A 22,186-nucleotide genomic window follows, 5' to 3' on the forward strand; every position below is an offset into this window, starting at 1 on the left:
TTTGATGCCCGTTATCAGCTCAGGACTCTTTGTTGCTAAGAGATCAAATATGTTTTCACAACCGTTTACTATTCGCGTGAGCTCATGATTTACACTCCTCCAAATAGTTTTCAGAGCATGCGGTTTAGCACAATTTAGGATGATGCTTTATGCGTACCTCCGGAATTAAACATTAATTGTCTCCAACATACCGAGGGTAAATTAAAATCACCACCAACTATTATCGTATGAGTCGGGTATGTGTTTGAAATCAAACTCAAGTTTTCTTTGAACCTGTCAGTAATTGTATCATCTGAAATGGGAGGTCGGTGAAAGGATCGAATTATTATTTTATTCTGGTTGGCAACAATCACCTGTGCCCATACTGTCACAGAAACTATCTACCTCAATTTCGCGACAAGGTAAACTACTTCTAATAGCAACACACACACCACCGCCAACTGTATTTAGCCTATCATTTCGGAACACCGTTAGGAGATTCTTCACAAAAACTTCGGCTGAGCTCATCTCCGGCTTTAGCCAGATTTCAGTGTCTATAACGATTTGAGCAATCAGTACTTTCTATTAGCATTTTGATCTCTGGTACTTTCGCAACACAGCTACGACAATTTAAAACTGTTATACTGATGGTTCCTGTATCTACGTTATTCCTGTGTTCCTGCACTCTTTGTGACTGAAGCCCTTCTTGTGTTTTCCTAAGATCCTCTAACATAAAAAGCCACCCAGTCCACGTAAAACTGCCCCTGCTACCTGTGTAGCCGCCTCCTGCGTATAGTTTACTCCTGACCTATTCAGAGGAACCTGAAACCCAACCACCGTTTGGCGCAAGTCGAGGAAAAAGCAGCTTACACGGTCGCAGAACCGTCTGAGCCTCTGATTCAGACCTTTCACTGTGCTTCTGTACCAGGGCTCCGCAGTCGGACCGACTGAGCTGCAAATGGTCATCTCTGCTTCCATCCCACAAACAAGACTGGCAGCCTTTACTCTTTCTGTTAGCCGCTTGAAACCAGAGAGAATCTCTTCCGATCCGAAGTGACACACATCATTGGTACCGCTGTGAGCCACCACCTGCAGTAGGCTACACCCTATGCTCTTCATGGCATTCGGAAGGCCGCGGTTCCACATCTGGAATGACTCCACCCATTATGCACATGGAGTGCACATTGGCTTTCTTTCCCTTCTTGGCAGCCATGTCCCTATGGAGCCCCATAACGCGCCTGACGTTGGAGCTCCCAATTTTCAATAATCTCACGCTCTGTGGTTGCCCAGATCTTGCAGGTTGAGAGGTTTACTCTGAAAAAGGACAGGCGACGGCATCTTGCTGAGCGACAGTGTCAGCCACAGACAGCACCTGGAACCTGTTTTTCGGACTAACTGTGGTGGCCCTTCGTGCGGCCACGTGGGAAGTCTTTCGCCACTTTCTACGCCCTGGAGCGACCTCCCACTCGACCACATGTGAGGGGTCAACCTGAGTGCGAGCAGTAACTGGGCTGGCCACCAGTGAGGACTGATCGGAGGACTTGGACGTGCTGGACGTCCGCTGGATTCCCATGGCCGGCCGACAACAGTGGTGTCCCTCCACTGCAGCTTCAAGCTGTGTAACCGAAGCGATCACAGCCTGGTGCTGAGAGCGAAGAGTCACAATCTCGGCTCACATCCGCACCCAACTATCACAGTCCCTATTCATATTAAAGACTGTGGAAAAACTAAAGTACCCAGAGAAACAGATTGTCAGCACGTGCTGCGGAAGTCCACTGTAGACGATGACGAAAACGCAGGAACTGTGTCTAATAAATTAGATTAATACACAGAGATTCAAAAACTAAACTACCTAACCACTCAAGTGAAACTAAATAATTTGCCCCGGATTAGTAACTTGAAATATGTCTTAAGATCGGGTTACTTTCCGACTTACACGATAACACGAGGACTGCGGCTATTAGATACTAAATTAACACGTATAAACTCAAGAAACTAAACTATTAAAGCACTAAGATAATATTATAGAATTCTCCATCGGTTAGGAACTCGTGAAAGTCACAAGATGGGCTACTTCCCTGTTGCTGCATCTGTCTCTGCTAGTTGCTGCTTTCTGTATATATGTTTCGAGCACGGTCTTAAAGGATAGGAGGGACCCACCGTGGTTTAGTAGCAGTCTTAGAATACTGCTACGTAAATTAAAAGGGAAGTCAATGAAAAGGGAAGTAAATTCAAGGGATGTCGAGCGTAATGACAGCAATTAGAGAATTTTTCAATGACTTTCAAAGTAAAACTTTGTCAACCAGTCTGTCGAAAAACTTGGATGTAATGTAAAATCAGAAAGCGGTTGGAAATCCTCTATTCATTCGCTAAGTGACCGTACTGGTACCGAAACAGAAGATAACAGATAGAAATCCAAATACTGAATTCGGTCTTTCAAAGTTGTTTCACTGTGGAAAATCCTTTCAGTCACTGTGAGAGTCGAAATGGCAGGTACTGAGATAACCAATCACGGAATAAAAAAGCACCTACAATCGATTAGTAATGGGAAGGCATCTGGACGAAATGAGATTCTACGAACATTATGCGGAAGAGCTTGTTCCCCATCCACTGGCCATTTATCGTAGATCGTTGGAGCACGGAAAGGTACTTAGCTGCTGGAAGAAACCGCAAGTCATTCACCTTTTCAAAACAGCCCGTAAACAGATGCCCTTATCGTTGGCATCAGTCTGTTGTAGAACTAGAGAGCGTGTTTTGTTCTCAAGAATTATGAAGTTCTTGGAGAACGAAAATCTCCTTCATACAAAGCAACATGGATAGCGAAAACAGAGATCTTCCGAAACAGCTCGCTCTGTTTCTCCAAGAGATTCTTAGCGCTGTAGGTAACGGTTCGTAGACTGATGATATGTTTCCTGACTTCAGGAAGACGTTTGATATCATCCAGCAGTGCCGTTTAGTGAAAAAAGTACGAGCCTACCTAGTATGGGACTATATTTGTGCCAGTCTTCAAGACATCCTTGTAGACAGAACTCAACACGTCGCTGTTAAAGGAACAAAATACATACGTAATATTCGGAGTACCCCAAGGAAGTGTGATGGAACTGCTACAGTTTATCATCTATAAAAATGATCTAGTAGAAAGCGTCACATACTTTTTAGGATTGTTCGCAGATGATGTGGCTGTCTATAAGAAAGTAGCAACACCAGAAGACAGTATCCTTTCTCAGAATGACCAGCAGAGTACTGATAAATCGTCCAGGCTCTACTAGTTAACACTGAATGTAAATAAATGTAACATATTTCGGATTCGTAGGAAATGAAATCCACTACTGTACAACTGCGCTATTGATGACAAACTGCTCGAAACAATATCTACCGTAAAATACCTAGGAGTAATTACCCAGAGTGATCTTAACTGGAATGAGCACATAAAACAAGTAGTAGGAACATCGTAGGCACAATCTTAAGGAAATGTAGCTCATCCACGAAGGAAGAGACTTATAAGTTGCTTTTCTGACCGATTCTTGAGTATTGTTCGTCATTATGGAATCCAACGAAGAGCAGCACATTTCGTCACGTAATCGTGTTGTCGGTGCGAGAGCGTTACGGAGACGCTCAACGAACTCCAGTGGCAGGCATTACAAGAGGGGCTTTGTGCGTCACGGAGAGGCTTACAACTGAAATTTCGGAGAGAGCATTCTGGGAAGAGTAGGACCACACATTATTTCCTCCAAAATATTTCTCGCGAAATGATGACGACGAGAAAATTGTAGAAACTACAGATGACACACAGGCTTACCGACAATCACTTTTCTCACGCGAGACGAATAGGACTGTGGGGCGTGAAGGGTGACGGAGGGGTGGAGGGAGTGGGGGGGGGGGGGGGCTCGAAGAAAAGGACTCAGTTAGTTGTACCAGACGTACCCTCCGTCACACACCGTTAGATGGTTTACAGAGTATGACGTAGACGTAGATGTAATTTATCTATGAAATAGCTGACCTAAGACACACGTCTTCGAATGGTTCAAGAGAGTATATCCCACCAGACTGGGACCCTTTGCAGGACAGTTTAATAGAAGAGCCAGTCAAGATCCGATGAACACAGACTTGTTCGTCACAGAATCTTTTATTCGGTGCGAAAGCATTAAGGAAATTCTCAACAAAATTCCACTGTCCAAGGGTGGAAGAGATGCACTGGGCATAGGCTACTGGAACTCCAAGAGTATACCTTTCGGAACGAGCCTGGCTGGACATTACTTCCTCCATGACCACAACGAGAACAACCAAAAATTACAGCTAATACACAACTTAACCGTCCTTCTCATGTGGCATTCGAAAATGGAACAGAAAAGGGGGAAAAATAGTCCTACCAGCAATAGCCTCCTCCACACCTTGTAAGGCGGCTTGCGGGCTATACTGTAGATGTAGAAGCAGAGACGTTAAATTCTATCATCTTGCGTTCCAAAAGTCCGGAATTAAACGTTTTCATGAGAAATGCACACATCCCATGTTATCGCTCTGCTCAGTTATTAGTGTCATACTTGAGTAGCCCAGATGCAAAATCCGCTAACTGCATGATAGGCGAAATTGAGATAATCGCGACACACTCGTCCCATCCAAACTGTTTATGTTAAAGACTTCATTTCTTTTCTAAAAATATGTAAAATAATAATTAATTACACAGTATTAATGGCTAAAATCTGCTATTATATTTTATACTTTAGAATATTAAGTTAAACGTTGACTTAGCAGTTTTTGCACCCAATTTATGCAGTTATCGGGTTTTGGAAACGTATCGATCCAGTTACAAAACAAATATACGGTTGCAAAATCCGCTATTCGGTGGTATGTTACGAATGACAAAAAGGTAGAATTTAATTACTGCGAATACAAACAGAGTACGTTTTAACGCAGAGAGAAGACTGAGAATTCGACAAAAATTGGCATATAAAAATACGAAGGTAATATTTTACCAGGAAAACTCACGTACTTAACGTCAAAAAGAGAACAAATATGAATGTTCAACATTCTGCTATTGCTTTAAAAATGCACCAATTCGTTTTTACATCATAAGATATTGTAGAAAATAAAATAATCTCCAAATAGCAGTTTAGTAAAACAGTGACAAAAAATTCTATAAAATGAAATTAGATGAAAATTGCTTTTAAGTTACATCCACCTCATCACTGTTCATCAAATCAAAATCGCTTCCGGCTTCTTCTGGTGGTTGGAAATGGTAGGAGCGACTCTAGGAGTGCCTTTTTGCTCTTCTGACACCACAGTGTAGAATCTGAGTTTTTCATTGGTCGCCCAGTCTTCACCAAAGTGGAGCTTCAAAAGCTTCTTGACATCCCCGAGTTTGGCTTCTGTAAATTCTACACCAGTGGCGATTGATATTGAGCCGTTTCCATTGCTGAAATTTTTTCCACTCTTCAGGAGCTTTTCCCCTCTCCAGCTTGAAGGTTGTAGAACGGCTCTCAATGAACTAGACAAATCTTCTAACTTTTGCTTTCCGTGAACACGATGTTTTTGGCTTTTTGAATCTGGAAATGCCTGTTACTAGTAACATTCACTAATCCTTCCACGTATGTCATAACAGTTAGTGCCAGCACAGTTTTCATAGCATAACTTTGCTTTAATAATACCTTTCATGTTCTTACCTTTCTGTTCTTTTCTACTGATCAGGACGCGTCTTCCTTTTCCGGGAGGGACCGACGCCTTCGGTTTCGCTCTGGTCATTTGCAGCTACAGCGATGGGTTTGACTTCCTGCAGAATTCCTATATCCATTACAACCACTTCGTTCGTACCGTGTTCCGCATTTAAACAGCGTAGCTAACCTAGATGTCAGTTGGCGCGCTTTGCATCCGGACACGGCAATGCGACTGCCATGCCCGTCAAACTAGGTGGCTTTTGCAAGCGATGGATATTTAGCGGGTTTTGCACTCGAAGACAACGTGCAGTTAGCGGCTTCTGCAACCGAACACGATTTTCTACAGCCAATTTTGACGTTTTATAGCGGGTTTTGCACCCTGAAACATACTCCATCGTCTATCCGCTGAAAAAATCTATGTGGAAGTGTACTCAACTCGAAATTAACAAAAAATGCGTTTAGCGGATTTTGCATCTGGACTACTCACTTATCCTCAGCGCTTTCTGGATCACAAATTCATATCTTCCAAATAATATCTCTCTCTGAAAACAGGTAGCTAGCCCAAGATGTCCGAAATCAGCCGTCAGCACCCTGCATAGCATCAGCTTATGCGGTGGAAGTGGCGCCTCGTGTAGTTTTTCCGCCTTGGCGTTCTGCACCACACATCTCTCGCGATTGCCATTGTAGCCCGTTATTAGCGACTTCCTGCGAACTGTTTTGAGATGAATGGTAATTTTTTTACACTGACAAATCCCGGAGAACGAGTAAAATTTACTCCGTACTGCACCAGTTTTCTCAGGCATCTTTTATTGAGGGTTTGATATGGCCGCACGTCTATTGCGCAGAATTCGACGGGTGCCCTCTTAATTTATTCCAGAATTATTTTTGATTTGACATGTGGAATAATCGGGTCTACTGCCAGATGTTTGTGTCGCTCTGGCACAATATTTCGGCCACGTAACTCGTTGCCTTCTTCAGGTGCTACCGGCAGTAGACCCGATTATTCCACATGTCAAGATCTCGCCGGGAATGCCTGAAGAGTTATTTTTGATTTGTTTGTCGGACAGGGCCAGACAGAGCATTTGCCCGTGAATGGTGGATGTCCCAGGTTGAACTCTTACTTCTTTGTTAGACTTTTCATGATTTTATGCAAGATTTACAGATTAGGAAAACAGCATCTACAGCAATAATTGCAACATTTTCACCATTAAAAGGCGATGTTTTACTTTAACACACTTTGAAATAGTGTCTGCGGACAAAATATTAATCAGGTTTGTTTGCGGGGCCATCATCTGCCGAAATATTCGTTTTGTAAACAATAACAGCCTTTCCTCCCTCAGATAAGCACAATGGTCACTTTGGAGGGCTGTAGATGTCGCAGGCGGTCATGTGATCCTCCACCGTTGACCTAAGTTATTACCGTGATGTCGTACATATGTGAACGTTGGTTGTATATAATCAGATCAGCACGGTAAGATGGGTCGAACTGAAGAGGTGACAGATTGGCAGAAACGAGTTATCATGTTATACGTGCCAGTGCCCACGCCGTGAATGAAGTGTCATACTTTTTATTTTTCGGGACTGTCAGACGTTTCCATAATGAATGGTGAATCATCCGCAGTCAAGTAACACAGTGCAACTTCTGTGGTCTTAAAAAAATTCCAACTCAAAGGGACAGAAGGCGAGTGTCATGGCTTGTCATTGACAAATGGTTTCTAATCAAATAGGAATTTATTCTATTAGTAAGGCACAGGCCACCTCATTCTGTTTCCGAGTGGATATTGTGAAGGGAACTGCCTGCAGTAGATAAAAGAATTCGGAAAGCCCGTAGAAGACCATTGCCCAAAGCGGCGTATAGAAATGAATTTTTTCAGTGGCTAATGAACACAGAAATTGTAAAACAGCTGACTGGAAGTGTGTAGTGTGGTGCGGTTAGTCGCGAATTTGCATCTTTTCAGATGCTGCATAGAGTCAAATACATTGACGGGTGATAGGGGCGTTTGACCTGCAGTATGTGGTATGTGCTGTTAGCCAGTCGGTGGCTCTGCAGTGTTGTAGGGGCGTATCTCGTACTATGTTTATTGTAAAAATGTGGCTTTATCTTTTCCCAATATCTTAATGGTGAGTATGCTGCTGACACTCCCGGCTTCGTATATGACAATAATTGCGTTCACAAGGCTGTTCATCTCGTGGTCATGCGGTAGCGTTCTCGCTTCCCACGCCCGGGTTCCCGGGTTCGATTCCCGGTGGGGTCAGGGATTTTCTCTGCCTCGTAATGGCTGGGTGTTGTGTGACGTCCTTAGGTTAGTTAGGTTTAAGTAGTTCTAAGTTCTAGGGGGACTGATGACCATAGATGTTAAGTCCCATAGTGCTCAGACCCATTTCAACCATTTGAGGGCTGTTCAAAAATGGCTCTGAGCCCAATGGACTTAACATCTGTAGTCATCAGTCCCCTAGAACTTAGTACTACTTAAACCTAACTAACCTAAGGACATCACACACATCCATGCCCGAGGCAGGATTCGAACCCGCGACCGTAGCGGTCACGTGGATCCAGACTGAAGTGCCTAGAACCGCACGGCCACACCGCCGGCCTCACAAGGCTGTCCTACGTTCATTGTTTGACAAATGCTCAGGTCCTCTTCCGCACTTTGTCATGGCGGCTAAATCACTCAATCTTAATCTCGGAGAAAATTTAATGGACAATGTGGAACAGCAGGTGCATCGTAGCAATTTCGTAGACTAGCTCTGCGGGATGCAATCTTTTGTGAGTGGCTTTACCAAAACATAGCGCGAATGAAAAAACTTGTGGACTTCGTTCCTCGGTGAAGTGAGACCATTATTAAGCCTAGAGGCGGTTTTACACGGTATTAACGTGAATTGTTCGGGTGGACGGACTAATTTTTTGTCCTGTGAACTTATAATTTGACATTGTACGGCTGATGCTATTGTTCTTGTACACAGTTTCGCATTTGCGTTTCAACGAATCTGTCATACCATATGAAGCGCTGAAGCAATATACAGGGTGTGAAAAAAGGTATTCTAAATTTTGAGACATGGTCGTACGAATCAAAACAATGGTAAACATGGGCTCTAAACCGCACACCTTAAGAGCGATGATCACTTTTTCACCTTTCCTTCTCTCAGACACATCTTTTCTACTACAAGCACTTTGCTATTACGACCGATCTAGAGAATGCAGTAAAATGAGTAAATGAGAACATATAATTCAGGCACTGTGAATCCGCAGAGCGTCTAATGCAATCTGCTTGCTTCTACATCCGATGTTCACTTGAGAATCATCGCTAAAGGAAGTGCTCACTATGGTGTCCATTCATAGTAATACACTCCTGGAAATGGAAAAAAGAACACATTGACACCGGTGTGTCAGACCCACCATACTTGCTCCGGACACTGCGAGAGGGCTGTACAAGCAATGATCACACGCACGGCACAGCGGACACACCAGGAACCGCGGTGTTGGCCGTCGAATGGCGCTAGCTGCGCAGCATTTGTGCACCGCCGCCGTCTGTGTCAGCCAGTTTGCCGTGGCATACGGAGCTCCATCGCAGTCTTTAACACTAGTAGCATGCCGCGACAGCGTGGACGTGAACCGTATGTGCAGTTGACGGACTTTGAGCGAGGGCGTATAGTGGGCATGCGGGAGGCCGGGTGGACGTACCGCCGAATTGCTCAACACGTGGGGCGTGAGGTCTCCACAGTACATCGATGTTGTCGACAGTGGTCGGCGGAAGGTGCACGTGCCCGTCGACCTGGCACCGGACCGCTGTGACGCACGGATGCACGCCAAGACCGTAGGATCCTACGCAGTGCCGTAGGGGACCGCACCGCCACTTCCCAGCAAATTAGGGACACTGTTGCTCCTGGGGTATCGGCGAGGACCATTCGCAACCGTCTCCATGAAGCTGGGCTACGGTCCCGCACACCGTTAGGCCATCTTCCGCTCACGCCCCAACATCGTGCAGCCCGCCTCCAGTGGTGTCGCGACAGGCGTGAATGGAGGGACGAATGGAGACGTGTCGTCTTCAGCGATGAGAGTCGCTTCTGCCTTGGTGCCAATGATGGTCGTATGCGTGTTTGGCGCCGTGCAGGTGAGCGCCACAATCAGGACTGCATACGACCGAGGCACACAGGGCCAACACCCGGCATCATGGTGTGGGGAGCGATCTCCTACACTGGCCGTACACCACTGGTGATCGTCGAGGGGACACTGAATAGTGCACGGTACATCCAAACCGTCATCGAACCCATCGTTCTACCATTCCTAGACCGGCAAGGGAACTTGCTGTTCCAACAGGACAATGCACGTCCGCATGTATCCCGTGCCACCCAACGTGCTCTAGAAGGTGTAAGTCAACTACCCTGGCCAGCAAGATCTCCGGATCTGTCCCCCATTGAGCATGTTTGGGACTGGATGAAGCGTCGTCTCACGCGGTCTGCACGTCCAGCACGAACGCTGGTCCAACTGAGGCGCCAGGTGGAAATGGCATGGCAAACCGTTCCACAGGACTACATCCAGCATCTCTACGATCGTCTCTATGGGAGAATAGCAGCCTGCATTGCTGCGAAAGGTGGCTATACACTGTACTAGAGCCGACATTGTGCATGCTCTGTTGCCTGTGTCTATGTGCCTGTGGTTCTGTCAGTGTGATCATGTGATGTATCTGACCCCAGGAATGTGTCAATAAAGTTTCCCCTTCCTGGGACAATGAATTCACGGTGTTCTTATTTCAATTTCCAGGAGTGTACATGTTTCTGTCTGACGTCCTAGGAAATCATGCACGCTGCCAGAACCTTCACGTTGTTTACGGATGCGTTGCTGGAATTGATGAGGCGTTCTTGTAGCTTTTGTACATCATATAGGAGAAAATATGCTGGTGCACTGTAACATATGAATCTCATTTGTAGCTTTTGTTGGAATGATACCTCCTCTAACAGGACCGACCAGTCATTTGATAGGAATTGAAGATAGCTGGCACCAGCCAACCTATTTCGTATTATGTAAGGTCTTGTTAATCTATAGCCCACCTCTTTAGCTGAGTGGACAGCGTAGATGGCTGCTATGTGGAAGACCTGGTTACAGTTCCCGGTACTACCAAGGATTTTTATTTGGTCTGAGGACATACAGAGAGCACTCAGACTCGTGATACCAACTGTGGAGCTACTTGAAAGAGTAGTAGCGCCTATAGGCTTTGGAAAGTCTGTGAAGCGAACGGGAGAGTGGCGTGCTGACCCCACACACCTCCATACCACATCTTCATGGCGACGCAAGGGAGAGGATGACACGGCGGCCGGTAGATATCCCTTGAGCCTTCGCGGTTAGGACGTGGAGCACGTTCAGTTACTCTTTAGCCAATAATATTTCCCGCCCATACACTAACAGAAACTCTGCGCTGATGCCTTGCTCCTTCAACTGCGTGTGGATTTGCATCAGCCCACACACATTTGTTGTGAATTGACAATCCCATCCCGGGTGAAATAAGCGTCGTCTGAGAAACTTTCTCCGAAATGTGGACCTTCAGCATATCTTTGCAACAACCATTGCCATACCTGCTTTACGACAGGTTGATATTGCGGCAGAAGAGTTTGGAGAATCTGTACATGGTATTAGTATAACAACTGTTCGTGCAGGATCGGTCATACTGGAGAATGACTAACTGCGAGAGATGCTGAAATTCTGCGTACACTGGTTCCATAATTTTCTAGCAATCGTTGCAATACTCTCACCTCCACAACCGGATTGTGCGACGTTTGGCACGATACGCCGTTCTTGGAGCTACGTAGCCAGACTCGGCAAGTCGCTGGAAAAGACACCTGAACACTGTGTAAATGAAAGCCTGCGCTCTAAATGTTTGTCAGCATAAAGAACACGTGCCCGACAGTTGCTTCCATTTGCCCTAACATAACAGAAGATCATGTTTGCCATTTCTCAAATGTTCAAATGCTCAAATGTGTGTGAAATCTTATGGGACTTAACTGCTAAGGTCATCAGTCCCTAAGCTTACACACTACTTAACCTAAATTCTCCTAAGGACAAACACACACACCCATGCCCGAGGGAGGACTCGAACCTCCGCCGGGATGAGCCGCACAGTCCATGACTGCAGCGCCTTAGATCGCTCGGCTAATCCCACACGGCTGGCATTTCTCGCGTGAAATAATAGGCTTCAGTAATGCTGGTAAATGCGAAGATAGACCTAGTATGTAATATCGATTTGCAACCTTTTCAAAACACAAAAGTTGGTTTAATTAGAACTAACGTATGCGCTGCACTTACCCAGACCTGTGAATACCGTTTACAGCAACAACACTAACAGATGTTTACTTCCTGCTTTGTCTGTGGTTAATAACACAGGAAAGTGTCCTCATTTGTTGACTGCATTCCGTAGGTCATTCCTAGCAACAAAGAGCTTGAAGTAAAAGGCACGTGTTTCACAGTAGTGAAGACAACAAGCTCTCAATAGCTCTTAAGGCATACATTTTAGAGCCCTTTTTTAGTGGATATATTTTTCTTGTTTTTGCCCATGTAACTGACCATCAGTTTATAGAATACATTTTCGTACCCTGTATTTGGAATTATTTCTAACAACATACGAATCCGACACTTGCACCAGCGTCTTTCTCATAATCAATGACCATCGATTTCCTTATGTCGCGCTTCAAAAAAAAAAAAAAAAAAAAAAAATGTTTCAAATGGCTCTGTGCACTATGGGACTTAACATCTGTGGTCATCAGTCACCTAGAACTTAGAACTACTTAAACCTAACTAACCTAAGGATATCACACACATCCATGCCCGAGGCAGGATTCGAACCTGCGAACGTAGCAGCAGCGCGGTTCCGGACCGAAGCGCCTAGAACCCCTCGGCCACCGCGGCCGGCTGTCGCGCTTCCTTCGCTTACTCGTATTTTTCCACAACTCGTAAGTCTCAGATTCCGTTCTTGCCACGATTTAATTCCTCATTTACCTATCTGTTTCCTTCTACGACATTACCGCACTGTTTTTAGGGCATAATGACTAACAAAACCACCAGAAACAGAATTACCATTTAGCAAGACGTAGAAAAAATGAAGTGGTGTTAATGGAAATCCTGGGAGGCCACCGTGGGCCGATCCGGATGTGTTCAGAATATTACGTTATGCTAGTGTTCCTGTAAGTGTAATTCTCAAATATTTGGCGGATTGCCAACAATGCTATTCTTAAGCAGCATGCTTCACGCGCAGTGCAAGGAGACTTGGGAAAGCCAGACACTAATAAATGTGGCAATACACAGGATCCTACTGTCTATGTATACTTCTCAAAAACGTTTTCCACCATCCTCATAAAAAGAATTTTTAGAATTTTTTTAATGCAAACCAGTTTCTCAGCTGTCTTTTGACCACAGGGGTACGCTTTGTATAGCTATTTGCTTAATGGAGGCAAACAGAATTTTCATTCTCACTACAGTTCTGTCTCTACTGTAGCGAGCGGGACTGAACGAGATGGTGCAGTAATACAAGCTTGGACTCGTATGCGGAAGAGCGACGGATGGCTACGCACATTTAGATTTTTGATGATTTCTTTAAAGCCCCATGCTAGGATGGTTTATTTCAAAAGGACAAGATCGATATCCCTCCCTATGCTTCCCGCACCTGTCTGGTATTCCATCTCTACTGAAGACGTTGTTGACTGGACGTTAAACCCAAACCTTCCTTCCTTCGAAGATTGATTTCAACCTTAAAAACTCTCAGCATTGCCATTCTGGGGCAAAAAGGACAGTGTCATACAACTACTTAACATTTATCGTGACACACAGTGATTGTCCGCAAACAAGAACGCCAAGTAAGAGAGGCACTTAAGTACGCTTAGGAGAAAGCATTTTAACTGCGTACTACCTTTTAGGATACAAATAAGATGCAAGTGTCAACTAAGGCTGCAAGTAATTTGGTACCCATTACAAATAACAGTGCTAATACAAAATAAATGTGGTGTAAGAGCAAGTTAGGCAAGGGAATCATCTGAATGCAACATAGATAAATGGTGACGCATGATTTCGTCGACGAGTGTAAGATTGCTGCGAAGCCTGATAAACGCTGCACAAGAGTTTGGAGGCATCAAATGGTTCAAACGGCTCTGAGCACAATGTGACTTAACATGTGTGGTCATCAGTCCCCTAGACTTAGAACTACTTAAACCTAACTAACCTAAGGACATCACACACATCCATGCCCGAGGCAGGATTCGAACCTGCGACCGTAGCGGTCACGCGGTTCCAGACTGAAGCGCCTAGAACCGCACCGCCACACCGGCCGGCGTTGGCACCCAGGTATCAATTTATGTCTCAAGCATGGTGTCCCATGGAGTCAACAGGGAGATGAATTTGTCGTGTTATGACCTGGAGTCATGCGTTGATGTCAGACGTTACTCATCTCTTTATTCGGTAAAGCCGGCCGGTGTGGCCATGCGGTTCTAAGCGCTGCAGTCCGGAACCGCGTGACCGCTACGGTCGCTGGTTCGAATCCTGCCTCGGGCATGGATGTGTGTGATGTCCTTAGGTTAGTTAGGTTTAAGTAGTTCTAAGTTCTAGGGGACTGATGACCTCAGTAGTTCAGTCCCATAGTGCTCAGAGCAATTTGAACCATTTTATTCGGTAAATTCAGGTTGTGCTATGTCGACACATGTTCCTCCAATCTGTAGGGTTACTACATTCAATATTTCATAGATGGGCTCATTTCAAAGACGATGACGCACAAGTACAGCACGGCAACCTTGTGAATGTCCTCCTCCGAGAGGGAGTACTTGAATGGCCTGCTATATCTACTGACCTGATCCCAGTTGAGCATTGATGGGATCAAATGAAATGCACAAGGCGTCGTCGCAACAACTCTCTTCGGAAACTACTTCAGCATAGAAGCGCCATGGAGCAGCAACGTCGCTGCTATGTTGTGGATTGTGTAACAAAGAGAAGACAAGCATGTTAAAGTGCACAGGGGACGAAACATAGGTTGTTAAAAACGTGTTCACTAGATTCGATGAGACATCTTGTGGTTGTTGTTCCATTTTCATTTCGCAGTTAAGTTATTTGTATTATCAAATAACGCAGCCTTGCAAGGCCGGAATTTACATCGTTGTTGAATTTAGTCATATGGTACAAGGCGTGTGTCTGTCCCTAACGTCGCGTCTCGTAATTCTGCATACATCCCAGTAGTTACGCAGCTCTGCAAAACTTAAGGACGAGATAGATAAAGTAATATGACATACCAAAAACTCGAAGGAAATGAGTGAAGGTGCGGGAGCACGTTGACAGAGGTCTCACAGTTGTGTATAGGAAGGTCGTCCTCACGTGGCATTGGATCTGCGGTAATATAGCACTAAATGGGTCTGGCCCACAACACGAGGCATCTGAAGGAACGGCAAAAGAAATTGTGTGTCCGATCTAGCAGCGAGTAGTTACGGTACACTGTGGTGGTGCTCTTTATTACAATATAGCCCGTATATGACTTCACTTGGGGAACAATCACTGAGAAACTGGAAGAAGAACCGAGCGTAGCCAAGAAGTTTGCTGTTGCTAACAGCATTGTTTCACGGGTATGCTAAGTGTTTCATACCATGGGCTCTGTGGCCCGAAGAAGAGAAACTGGTCAGCCACGGTCAAGTACAGTAGCGGATCGTCGCTAGACTGTGCACTGGGAAAGGAGGGGACTTCGTCCAAGAGCCAACGCAGTTGGAACTACGTTTAAAATGACTGCAATGCACGTATTGTCACACTCTACAGTGGCACGGCAAGTGTGTGAAGGTGGTCTCTTTGCCCGAGCACCAATATTTTGTGCTTCGTTGACACCCGAACATCGGTGGCACCTTTTGCGATGGTGGTAGGAGCAAAGTGACTGAACCACCCAGGTATGGGGTTATGCTCTTCCCGGATGCGAGCTGATTCAATCTGAGAAGGGATTCCGAACGTACTCTCATATAGCGATGGGTGAGAATACGTAATGCACCAAGGGAATTGTTGAAAATGATCGTTTTGGTGGTCAAGGTGTTATGGTGTGGGGAGGCATAATGTTGTATTGGCGTACTCCACGTATTTCAACAAGGTATATTCAATGGTCAACATTATTGTGACACTTTACTCCTTCCCCATTTGTGTCTTTTCAGGGATGCGTTTCATGTATTACAATGCGCGACCGCATCGAATAGCACAAGAGTAGGAGCTTTTGGAATGGAAGTATATTCGGTGAATAGATAGGTGCCTCCGACGTAAAACCCATCGTGTACGTGTGGATTGCGTGCGGAGACGTATTACAGCACGTCAACATGCACCAGCGTCCATGCGGCAGTTGTCAAGCGTGTTGGTGAAGAATAAAGGACGAGGAGGAGGACTACATTTGTGTTTAACGTCCCGTTGAGAACGGGGTCATTAGAGACGGAGAAGAAACTCTGATAAGGGAAGACTGGAGAAGGAAAACGGCTGTGCACTTTCGAAGGAACCATCCCAGCATTGGCCTTAAGCGATTGAGAGTAATCACGGGAAACCTAAATCTGTATGGCCGTCCGAGAGTTTGAACCATCGCCCTCCCGAATGCGACTCCAGTGTGCTAACCATTGAACTGCCCCGCTCGGTGTGAAGAATAAAACGACCTACCACACGAACTCCTTACGAAACTTGTGGCCACTAGCATGGGAGCACTTCGCAGAGCATGCGTTGCAGTCCGTGGTGATCTCACACCTAGTTCAGAACAATGTCTCACCTGTTGTAATGTCAAGAAGACCATTATAAATCACGATGATGACAGTGTAATTATTATCTTATAATCAAAGGGTCATTTCTGTAGGTCTCATTGCGTATTTTCTGTTGTTATCTTCTATGCTATTCTGTTGCAGTTCATCCTATGCATGACCTTAATTTAATCGAGGTATGTTACTTGGCAGTGACATATCATGAGAAAGTTTCTTTCGTCCTTACGTTTTGCACACCTCTGTATAGAAAATGAGGCTGTTGAACTAGTTGATGTTCCAGAATAGACAAACAAATCATTAATAGCACCTGAGGTTCTCTCCAGCATCAGGAAGGGACACGTTAGTTAGGGAGATACTACTTTGAATACAGCCCATGCACATGCAAATCAAATCACCAAGGATTTTTTGTTTTAGTTTCATAAAAGTTCTTCTTTCATTCCTATCTCCGTGTTGAATGTAAGCCCACACACATTCCCATTTCGCTCTTTATACGCAAGCATGCAGATATTGTCACTGAATGATATGCGTCATGGAATATTCTAGATAATGCGTTTTTTTTTGTTTTTTGTTTTTTTTTTTTTGTTAGGGTGGAAATGGTCTGTGCAAGTTGCTGCCTTTATTTATAAGGATTCCTTACTGATTGTGAGACCATCGGTAAGAGCTCGATGTCACATGGGAGACCGCTCTTTCCAGGGGAACGCTCACAGGGCGGCGACTGAGTGGCGTGACCCGGGAAACCTCTAAGGAAGCGTTCAGCCGCTGCCGGAGTCGAAGATGTGAGCGGCAGAACTGCTCCTGATATTACTTCCCGGAACCATTCCAGACTATTCTGTTTCGTCGCCAGCCGTGAAACTTTCCGAAGCTGTAACTGTCTGACACGAGCAATATAGGTTGCCTAGAAGTCACGTAACAGACATTGCGATGTAGTGAAAGAAGAGCAAATAAGAAACAAGTGTGGAGGAATTGCCATGGAAGAAACTGATCATGAGTACAGGAAGATTATAGAAGAAGTCGTTGATCTGAGGAGAATAACGTGTTAGTAGCAAAACTGCAGCTGGGATCCTTCGGGATTCATTCAAATGGTTTAAGTCGTAGTTCACGATTCCGTCTGTAAAGAATCTATGTGTTACTTTCTTTTAATTTGGCCGGCCTTTTCCTGGAGCAGTAAAGAAATTTAATTTGTATTAGTTTCAAATATATGTTAATCTGAATACAATAAATTAGTGCTAAATCACAATAAAAGTAACAGTGTCTTGAAGCTTTTGAGGAAACTTATACTGATCAATATACAGTCAAATACGTTTAAGACTGTAAATTTCGTCAACTATTAATTCTTAAGTCGAGAGAAATTTCCGTCTAATCTTAGCAGTACAATATTAAAAAGAAAACACTGCGAAATTTTCTGCAGGCAGAGTCTTAAGTACATTAGGAAGTATTTACTGTTTAATATTATTAATTTATTAATAATTTTATTTTAACAAAGAAAAGTAAAGGAACTGAAAAACGGAATTAACGCTACATAACCGATTATTACAAGAATGGTTGGCGGAAATATATGTTTAAAGTCGGAGGTAGGCATAAAACGTCTTCCGAAATCGTTTTGAATGCGTTCCCTAATAATTATTTTGAACAATTAGTTCAAGAGCCCACTCGAAGTGTAAGCGGAGTGGTTGCGAAAACATGCTTGACCACTTAGCATTTCTGAGCCAATATGGAGGATCATGACTGATACAGGCATTAGTTACTACAAGGTAGTTGTAGCGTGAGTGAATAGCATAGCATCCAAACCCACCAAATTAAAAGTAAGATACATCTAATTAGAAAAGCAGATAATAATTCACTTCAGGCCTTCCCAAGAGACAGTCTCCACTCCTTTCAGTCTGAATATGTAAGCGTAGATCCGATGTGGTTAAAATTCAAAGAAATAGAATTTTAAAAATGGTTCAAATGGCTCTGAGCACTATAGGACTTAACTTCTAAGGTCATCAGTCCCCTAGAACTTAGAACTACTTAAACCTAACTAACCTAAGGACATCACACACATCCATGCCCGAGGCAGGATTCGAACCTGCGATCGTAGCGGTCGCGCGGTCCCAGACTGTAGCGCCTAGAACCGCTCGGCCACTCCGGCCGGCAAAATAGTATCGATGACTACTGAGTATACAGGGTGATTTTTTCCTCGGAGTATAAACTGTGGGATTGATCGCTGAGAGGATAAGGAACAAAAAAGGTCTAATGAACTTTTGTCAGGAAATTCATGGTTTCCATGCTAGAGACCATTTATTCAGTCATAATTTGTTACAGAGAGAGCAATGTAATATGCGCTGTACCATACAGCCACACTTACAGTTTGCATGGTTTTCGCCTAGAGGGTGGTATTGAGCAGTTTGGTCACTGGTTGCTTCACCAGGCAACCTCGATTGCGGTATTTGTGTCATCGATCCTATCCACAAATGAGGCCACATATACGCGGAATAAATAGTACCTTCAACTTTTATAACAGTCACCCGTGAGATGGTATGCAGAACCCCATGGTGTGGTGATAGCGAATCATCAGTATCGGTGCATCGGAATGTGTGGGCCATGATAATTGGAGACCGTATTTTGGGGCCAGTCTTCCTTCCACGTAGCCTAACGGGCCGGAACTATCGGTGTTTCTTGCGGGTGACTTTGCCTCTCCTGCTGGAAGAAGTACCATTGATGATTCGAAGGGTTATGTGGCTTCTGCTGGATGTTGCTCCAGTACCCTTCGCCGTGAACGTCTCGACGCAGTCGTGTCTTCCATCGATCGGACGAGGGAGTTCTGCTACATGGTGTGCTTGTTCACCGGATCTCAAACCGTGGAAATTCTGGTTATGGTGCCATCTCAAAAGTATCGTGTATGCAGAGACCATTCCAGAGACACTGGAGCAATGCTGCCGCTGACACCGTTCGGATGCAGCCTGCCCGATGTGAATGTGTGAACAGAACATGCTACGGCGCAGACACGCAGGCGTTGAGGCACATGCATAGCATTTCACACACATACCGTCAGTGTGGCTGCATGGTACAGCTCGTATTAGACCACAGTCCCTGTATCAATGTATAATTGAAAAAGTAGTCTCTATCATGGAAACCATGCATTCCCGGACATAAGTTCATCAGACCGTTTTTGTTCCGTATCGTCTCATCGACCAATCCCTATGGTTTTTACACAGTGGAAAAAAAATTACCCCACATATAACAAGTAAATTAATGAAAGTTGTTACAGATCCCCTATGGTACACAAAATAGGTCACAACTAAGTCGCAGAAGCAAGGAAGAAGAAGCCAGATTTAAAAGAACGATAAAGCCTTAACAATGGTGGCCAAGATTTACAGAAGCTCCAAATGTGGCGAGAACTTCAATGCGAGATCGTTTTAATACTTTCAACAACGTAACTCTGTCTCGAAATCTGGCGGAAAATCGAAGGAGATTCTGGTCATATGTTAATGTACCAGCGGGAAGACACAATAAATACCTTCACTGCGCGATAACAATGGTGATGTTACAGATACAGATAAAGGTACAGCAGAGTTACTAATTAGTTTTCCAAATTTTTTGCATCAAAGAAGTCGAGGTAAATGTTCCAGAATTCGATCCGACAACAACTTCCCACATGATTAACTTAGAAATAGATATCCCCTGTGTAACAAAGCAGCTTCAATCACTTAATGAGGCCAAGGCCTCCGGCCCTTATTGTATACCAATCAGGTTCGTCTCAGAGTATGCTGATACATTAGCTCCATATTTAGTAATCATATACAACCGATCGCTCGTTGAAAGATCCGTACCTAAAGCCTGGGGAGTTGCACAAGTCACTCCAATACCCAAGAAAGGAAATAGAAGTAATCCTCTAAATTACAGACCCTTATAGCTAACGTCGATTTGCAGTAGGATTTTGGAACATGTACTGTGTTCGAACATTATGAGTTGTCTCGAAGAAAACGATTTATTGACAGACATCTAACATGGATTCAGAAAGTACCTCTCTTGTGGAACTCAACTAGCTCTTTACGCTCATGAAGTAATAAATGTTATTGACAGGGGATGTCAAATTGATTACAAATTTTTATAATTTCGTAATGCCTTAGACACTGTAACTTATAAGCAACTTCAAATCAAATTGCGTGCCTATGAACTATCGTCTCAGTTCGCAGTAATATAAGGAAAGTCATCGAGTAAAACAAAAGTAATACCTGGTGTTGTCAAAGGAAGTGTCATAGACCCACTGCTGTTCCCCATCTACATGAACTATGTAGGAGATAATCTGAGTAGCAATCTTAGATTGTTTGTAGATGGTGCTGTCATTTACTGTCTGATAAAGTCATCAGATAATCAAAACAAATTACAATACGATTTAGACAAGATATGTGTATTGTGCGTAAAGTGGCAATGACTGTAAATAACGAAAAGTGTGAAGTCATCCACAAGAGTACAAAAGGAATCCGCTAAACTTCGGTTACACTGTGAATCACACAAATCTAAAAGCTGTAAATTCAAGAAAAAACTTAAGGACTGCTATTACTTATTAATTACTTAAGTAATTACAATTATTTAAGTTGGAACCATCATACAGATACTGTTGTGGGTAAAGCAGAAGAAAGATTACGGTTTGTTGGCCAAACACTGGGAAAACGCAACAGGTCAACCAAACAGCCAACAGCCACCGGTCCCCGTCAGATCAACGAATTAGGCGCTGTGGGGCTGGGTTAGCACTTGGATGGGTGACCATCCGGTCTGCCGAGTGCTATTGGTAAGCGGGGTGCACTCAGCCCATGTGCCGCAAACTGAGGAGCTACTTGATGAGAAGTAGCGACTCCGGTCTCGGAAACTGACATACGGCCGGGAGAGCGGTGTGCTGACCACACCTCCATATCCGCATCCAGTGACGTCTATGGACTGAGGATGACACGGCACACGGTCGGTACTGTTGGGCCTTCCTCCCCTGTTCGGGAGGAGTTTCATCCAAAAAGACTGCTTAGAGTACCCTTGTACGCCCTCTTCTTGAGTGCTACTGTGCGGTGTGAGATCCGCATCCGATAGGATCGACGGCGGACATCGAAAATGTTCAAAGAAGGGCAGTTCTTTTTGCACGTAGGTAATACGTGATTTGTGGCGGCAATAGTTAAAACAAAGGCGCTTTTCGTTGCGGCAGGATCTTCTCATGAAATTTCAACCACCGATTTTCTCCTCATAGTGTGAAAACATTTTATTCCTGTCCACCTCTATAGGGAGGAATGATCGTCGTAATAAAATAAGAGAAATCAGAATTCAAATAGAAAGATACAAATGTCTGATTTTCCCACTCGCTATTCGAGAGGGGAACGGTTGATAAATAGCCTGAAGGTGATTCGATAAACCGTTTGCCAGGCACTTAATTGCGAATTGCATCTACACGTAGATGTAGATGTAAAGGTAGTTTCGATAGGTAAACAACGCGACTAAGAAGTTTCCCTTTCAAATAAAGTCTTAGAACAATGATAGTAGATTGTATACGTGGAAACGACCTGGAGGAAGCAGAAGGTTTCAGAGAGCTTGTATAATTATAAGACAGAGTTTTTGACACCAGACTTTGAACTGCAAAACATTTCCTGGGATAGATAAGTGCTCTGACCGTAATTACTGTTTATGGACTGTAGATAAAAACGACTAAAATGAAGAAGGTAAAGAAATGTGACCTAGATAAATTGAAAGAATCAGAGATTGTTGAACGTTTTGAAGCGAGCTGTAAGCAACAACTGCCGAAAACAGGGAAGACAGGCTATTGAAGATTAATGGGTAGTTCTGAGAGATGAAGT

This window comes from Schistocerca serialis, chromosome 3 (genome assembly GCF_023864345.2).
Source record: "Schistocerca serialis cubense isolate TAMUIC-IGC-003099 chromosome 3, iqSchSeri2.2, whole genome shotgun sequence".
Lineage (NCBI taxonomy): Eukaryota > Metazoa > Arthropoda > Insecta > Orthoptera > Acrididae > Schistocerca > Schistocerca serialis.